The sequence below is a fragment of the Schistocerca nitens genome, chromosome 3, assembly GCF_023898315.1.
Source record: "Schistocerca nitens isolate TAMUIC-IGC-003100 chromosome 3, iqSchNite1.1, whole genome shotgun sequence".
Classification (NCBI taxonomy): Eukaryota; Metazoa; Arthropoda; class Insecta; order Orthoptera; family Acrididae; genus Schistocerca; species Schistocerca nitens.
Window position 1 is genome coordinate 204,147,806 of NC_064616.1, and position 7,194 is coordinate 204,154,999.

Consider the following 7,194-nt stretch of genomic DNA (forward strand, 5'->3'; position numbering starts at 1 on the left):
CTCCCGCAGGGTCTTCCACTGGAGTTTATCTATCATCTCCGTAACACTTTCGCGATTACTAAATGATCCTGTAACGAAGCGCGCTGCTCTCCCTTGGATCTTCTCTATCTCTTCTATCAACCCTATCTGGTACGGATCCCACACTGCTGAGCAGTATTCAAGCAGTGAGCGAACAAGCGTACTGTAACCTACTTCCTTTGTTTTCGGATTGAATTTCCTTAGGATTCTTCCAATGAATCTCAGTCTGGCATCTGCTTTACCGACGATCAACTTTATATGATCATTCCATTTTAAATCACTCCTAATGCCTACTCCCAGATAATTTATGGAATTAACTGTTTCCAGTTGCTGACCTGCTATTTTGTAGCTAAATGATAAGGGATCTATCTTCCTATGTATTCGCAGCACATTACACTTGTCTACATTGAGATTCAATTGCCATTCCCTGCACCATGTGTCAATTCGCTGCAGATCCTCCTGCATTTCAGTACAATTTTCCATTGTTACAACCTCTCGATACACCACAGCATCATCTGCAAAAAGCCTCAGTGAACTTCCGATGTCATCCACAAGGTCATTTATGTATATTGTGAATAGCAACGGTCCTATGACACTACCCTGCGGCACATCTGAAATCACTCTTACTTCGGAAGACAAAATGTGGAACGCTTCACGATTTTGCGTGTCATCCTTGCGCAGGGGCCTTGCTAATCTTCTCTGTATCTTTCCAATTTTAGTATATGTACCGCCGAAGCGAGTCCGCCACCAAGCCTACCGGATAGCAACCATAAACACCAACAACATCCGTTCCACGGTGAAAATCCGCCTTATGCAGGAAATGTTCTGAGCTTCGGATATTGATTTCGCCCTTCTGTAGGAAATTCACTTGGCCAGTCTCCCGGATATCAATGGCTATATCGCCCACACCTCCGCGAGTGATCCTATGAGCTGCAGAGTGCCCATCTACGTCCGCCACGGGATTTCTGTGACGGACGTCGCCTTCCTTCCATCAGCTCGGGGCATGGCACTCACTGCCATGGGGACACGCATCATTAATGTCTACGCTCCCTCAGGCATTGACCGATGGCATGAAAGAGCCCAGTTTTATTCCGAGGAAATCGCTCCCCTGTTTTTAGGGCGTTATGACCACTGTCTACTAGGAGGTGATTTCAACTGCGTTTTGCATCCCAAAGATCAGAATCCCCACTATACCACATGTCAGGAAGTACATATAGTGGTGCGAGACCTCCTGCTTCACGATACCTGGGAAGTTCAACACGGCGACCGCCCTCGCCATACGTTTCTTACCAGTCATTCCACAAGCCGACTAGACAGGAGATATGCCTCACAAACTGTTAGAGCTGCGATACGGGGCCGCTAGCCTTTTCCGACCATTGCGCTTACATCTGTACGGTCCTCCTTCCGCCGCATTCAGTATGGCGCAGCATACTTCTCACCTGTGTGACCTGGCATGTCGCCAACAAGTCACTGAAACGTGGACAGCCTGCGAACGACGCCTTCCCCGCTACCGCTCGACATTGACATGGTGGTTGGACTGCGCCAAACCGGCGATCCGAAGGACACTGATGAGATAAGGGAAGGACATGGCCGACTGGCATCGCAACACTGTTGACTTCTATTGCGCGATTCTCCGAGATCTGGACGCCCAACCGCCAACCCCTGACAACCAGTTGGAACGGCAAAGAGCTAAGGCGAAGATGATTGCGCTGGTACGCCGGAAATTGCAATGAGTGGTGATACGGACGCGACGCCACGATCACGCGGGTTTAGAAATTCCATCCATGCGTCATATAGTGTCCGACGAACGACGGCGTCGTCGGCAGATCATCAGCACTCTGACCACGCGTCATGGCACACGGGTGACCACTCAGAATGACATCGTCCACGCATTCGTCGAGCACTACCGTCGTACGTATAGTGAAGAAGATGCTGAAACTGCAGCAGACGACTCCATTTTGCATTACGTCGCGCGCGCCCTCCCCCACACAGAGGCGGATGCTTTGACAGTGGCGGTCACACGAGACGAAGTCAACAACGCAATCGACAAGGGTTCTGTCAACAGATCGCCCGGCATTGACTGCTTACCGATTGAGTTTTACCGTACCTTCCGGGACCTCATGGCACCGCGATGGACGACTATGTATCAAGAAATGACGACATCTGACCAAGCAAATTGTGCCGATAGTTTCGGTACTCAAGAGCACCGAACGGTCTAGTACTCGAATTAGAGTGACTGCATTATTCAGTATGCATTTCGGTAGCGATACCGTTCGGGACTAGAGAATCGAAGCGCTGTTGTCGGTTCGCGTTGCACAAGCCAGTCAAAAGCAAGCGGCCGCAGATCCGCGCGTGCGCACTGCAGCACGCACAGCGCCACAAACACAAAGCAGCTAGCAGACTACTCAGGCGCGCTATTCTTCCAAGTACCGAAAATTGCGTTTACGTTGTCATAACGCATGACGCCGCATTCCATTAAGCTGACGTGCCCGCCTTCATCGCCCTTGCCTCCTCCTTAACAGTATCAGGCGCAGTATATCCATTTCCATGATTCTCAGCTGAAATGCATAAAAATATTTACAGTTTCTCTGACCACATGTTTCCATGCATGCATAATAACAATAGCGTATTCGACTGTATTCTGCAGCTTGTCGTAAATGCCGCATTATGTCATCTTATTCTCATTCACACTGACATCGTGTTTTGGATTTTACGTTTCGGAAAATGAGTTAGGAATAGTGTGTAGTACCACATTCTACTAATACATCATTAAAATCACCCGAAAAATTGATTCTGATGGTTGCAAAAAATAAGAAGATAAACAGAATGTGGTTATAACTCGCCGCTAGAGATCCGAATGATTAAGTAGCCCATTTCCCTATTTGATACGTCAACGATTTGGGTCTTAAAAATAGAATTGAAAAAAAAACGCATTTTCGAGAGCTCCTGCAGTTCGTCGAAGTTTATAACATGCATCTCATGAATGAAAGTGTTTCGTATATGGTGCTACAGTCTAAACGTATTACGACAGAGATCTTTCATCTTTGTCTACTGTGGTTGAGGTTTCGATCGCAGATAAATACTTGTGACAAGCAAGATTGTGAAGATGACTGGTGCTAGTTACATTCCCAGTATTTTAAGTTGTGCGCTTAGATTCCTGTCTAACTGCAGCTCGGAAATCGCTACATATTCGGAAAAAATGGTGAATTATTTCTCACAAGAAGAAATATAAAGGTCACTGTCGGCTGTTCCACTCACAGCAATTTCATCTCCAGCAATTTCATATTTTGTTTTTTAAACACACAGAAATCCCGAAATCATTACTGAGGAAGTGCGCTCTTACATGTAAGTAATAACGAATATTGCAGAAAAATCTTAACTTACACGAATGACAATGTCTCAGAACGTGTTGCATATATGAAGAGGGGGGGAAAAAAATATTTTCACTGCCGGCCGGGTTGGCCGAGCGGTTCTAGGCGCTACAGTCTGGAACCTCGCGACCGCTACGGTCGCAGGTTCGAATCCTGCCTCAGGCATGGATGTGTGTGATGTCCTTAGGTTAGTTAGATTTAAGTAATTCTAAGTTCTAGGTGACTGATGACCTCAGAAGTTAAGTCCCATAGTGCTCAGAGCCATTTGAACCATTTTTTTTTTTTATTTTCACCCATTCGGGTGCGAACCAGTGCCCTTTGGTATGGCATTCCCGCGCGCTAACCACTTTTTTTTTCTTTTGTAATCTCATTTTGTTCGTTTGCGTTCGTTTCAACTGCTCGGTGTGGACGTCGCAAGACACCCGTTGCAGTTCGTCGTTGATCCATTAACTCAGTTTTTTTTATTACAGAGGGCAGCTAACCCTCTGACCAAACACGCTGAGTTACCGTGCCGGCTTTCTTTTCTTTTCCTTTTTTGTTCTATTTTGTTTGTTGCATGTGGTCGTGGCGGACGTCTCATGACACCCGTTCAGGTTGTTCGTTGATCCGTTTACTCAGTTTCTTTTATTACAGAGGGTAGCTAAACCCTCTGACCAAACACGCTGAGCTACCGTGCCGGCAGACCACTTGGCCATGCCAAACAACGGATACTTAGTGCTCAATTCTTTTACTATTGTGCTGCGGAACCTAGGCTGACTTCGTGGCCAAACGGTGCTGCGTAAGTCATAAATGGGTGATAGTTTGGAAGGTTTCCAATATCAGGCTTCACATAATTGCTTCCCATTGTTACTTCAGAGTTGTAAACACGTTTCGATAATTGCTAACTAAACCATTTGTGAGAAAAAGTGCACTAAGTTACTAGTACCGTCAGTTCACACTCACGTAATATACGTAAGCAGAGCCAATGTCTTGACATTTAATGATCTTCAACCTCTTAATTGCATACAAATAACACGTATTTTGAGAGACTATTGACCGAAAACGTTTTTATTATGTAATCATTCACAATAACAACCTAACCTAACCATATTTCTAACACAGGAAAGTAGTCTATTATGAACTCACTTTCCAACCAGATATGTCCTCTGGTGATTCTTTAGTAACATAATCACTAAATCCAAAGCTAAAACCGCTAAATATGTTTAAAATAACAAATTATAGGTGTACATAAACCATAGTTCACCGATCGACAGGGCCACAGCGCAGTCCAAAACCTCTCGGTACAATTGTCGTAAAATCGGTGGCAGGACCGTTCGGTAACAGGTCTCAGAAGATTACTGAATAGGATATTTCGATAAAGAACCGAAAATGACGTCACTACCGAGACAAAACTGCTACACTGATCGGTATGAACGATACAGAAGAGGGCCCCTGAGGCTAGCGAGAAGTGCCGAACAGGGCCGGCCGACAGCAGTGGTAACAAAGCGTATTACCACGTGATGCAGTCCTTTTGCATTCTTAAAATACCAATCCTTAGAAACAAGTACTCATATACGAAGCAGATACTGAAATCACCGTCGTTGTGTCGTGTAGAACTTGTCTCATTGTCAGTGAGTGTTCACGGCACTTACTGCGCCGAGCAGTACGTACTTGAACGTATCGCATCTCTACACAAACACTTGCTGACGGTATTGTATTTATATTGTATGGTATATAACTGCGGACCTGTAAACGACGGAGAGGCTTTGTCCCCGCCGTAGCCCTTACAAGGGAACCTCCCCATCGCACCCCCCTCAGATTTAGTTATAAGTTGGCACAGTGGATAGGCCTTGAAAAACTGAACACAGATCAATTGAGAAAACAGGAAGAAGTTGTGTGGGACTGTGAAAAAATAAGCAAAATATACAAACTGAGTAGTTCATGGGAAGATAGGCGACATCAAGGACTCTAAGAACGCAGGAGCGCCGTGGTCTCGTGGTAACGTGAGCAGCTGCGGAAGGAGAGGCCCTTGGTTCAAATCCTCCATCGAGTGAAAAGTTTAACTTTTTTATTTTCAATTTATGTGACAAACTATTGTGTTTTCATCACTTTTTTGGGATTGATTATCACATCCACAAGAAAACCTAAATCGGGCAAGGTAGAAGAATCTTTTTACCCATTCGCCAAGTGTACAAGTTAGGTGGGTCGACAACATATTCCTGTCATGTGACGCACATGCCGTTACCAGTGTCGTATAGAATATATCAGGTGTGTTTTCCTGTGAAGGAATCGGTTGACCTATGACCTTGCGATTAAATGTTTTCGGTTCCTATTAGAGAGGCACGTCCTTTCGTCTACTAATCGCACGGTTTTGCGATGTGGTCGCAAGACACAGACACTAACCTTATTACAGTGAACAGAGACGTCAATGAACGAACGGACAGATAATAACGATGTAAAAATAAAGAAAGTAAAATTCTCACTGGAGTGAAGACTTGAACCAAGGACCTTTCGTTCTGCAGCTGCTCACGCTACCACGAGACCACGGCGCTCCGGAGCTCACATTGTCCATGATGTTGCCTATGTGGCCCATGGACTACTGAGTTTGTATATTTTGCTTATTTTTTCACAGTTCCACACAACTTCTTCCTGTTTTCTCAATTGATCTGTGTTCAGTTTATCAAGGCCTATCCACTGTGCCAACTTATAACTAAATCTGAGGGGGGTGCGATGGGGAGGTTCCCTTGTTAGTGGTTTACAACCCCACAACAGGCTACAGCAGTCCACTCACCCCACCGCCGCCCCACACCGAACCCAGGGTTACTGTGCGTTTGCGTGGTAGAGTAATTATGGTGTAAGCGTATGTGTGGAGAAAGTGTGTGCGCAGCAATCGCCGACATAGTGAAACTATGTCGGCGATTGCTGCTATAAGGGAGCCAGCCCGCATTCTCCGAGGCAGGTGGGAAACCGCCTTAAAAACCATCCACAGACTGGCCGGCACACCGGACCTCGACACTAATCCGCCGGGCGGATTCGTGCCGGGCATTTGCTGACGGTACGCACGCCGTTTGACTGTTTGCGAAGCCGGCCGCTGTGACCGAGCAGTTCTAGGCGCTTCAGTCCGGAACCGCGCGACTGCTACGGTCGCATCCTGACTCGGGCATGGGTGTGTGTTATGTCCTTAGGATAGGTTTCTATAGTTCTAGCGGACAGATGACCTCAGATTTTAAGTAACAAAGTGCTCAGAGCCATTTGAACCATTTTTGAACTGTTTGCAAGGTCCTCTTCAGGAGAGCCTAGGAGATGCACCACGAAGGAAACTTCAATAGCCGCGCGGGATTAGCCGAGCGGTCTAGGGCGCTGCAGTCATGGACTGTGCGGCTGGTCCCGGTGGAGGTTCGAGTCATCCCTTGAGCATGGGTGTTTGTGTTTGTCCTTAAGATAATTTAGGTTAAGTAGTGTGTAAGCTTAGGGACTGATGACCTTAGTAGTTAAGTCCCATAAGATTTCACACACATTTGAACATTTTTCAAACTTCACTCATACGATTCAGAATACAGTCTCTCCAGCTGATAAAGTGTTTAACCCCTTTTCAGAGTTTTCAAAGATGAAGAGTATGCACAGAGAATTCGATAATCTCCTTTTGAAGCCCCAGATGTTCTTGTGAAGGTATCGAAATCTGGTAAACTGACGTTTGACAAACGTTTTCTTTCCCAGTACGGGAGAAATCTTGGCGTGGCCATTGAAAAAGAACCGATTTCAGCGTCGTACCTTAGGACAAAGAACTTGGTGATTTGCTCAAAAAAATGGTTCAAATGGTTCTGAG

The 7,194-nt window shown here is 45.9% G+C and overlaps 1 non-coding gene across 1 annotated transcript; it reads right to left on the minus strand.

The window, feature by feature from the left end:
* Nucleotides 1-654: 654 nt before the first annotated feature.
* On the minus strand, nucleotides 655-761 carry LOC126250459 (U6 spliceosomal RNA). Its single transcript, XR_007545694.1, has one exon. It is a non-coding gene; the product is annotated as a U6 spliceosomal RNA (small nuclear RNA).
* Nucleotides 762-7,194: the final 6,433 nt, after the last annotated feature.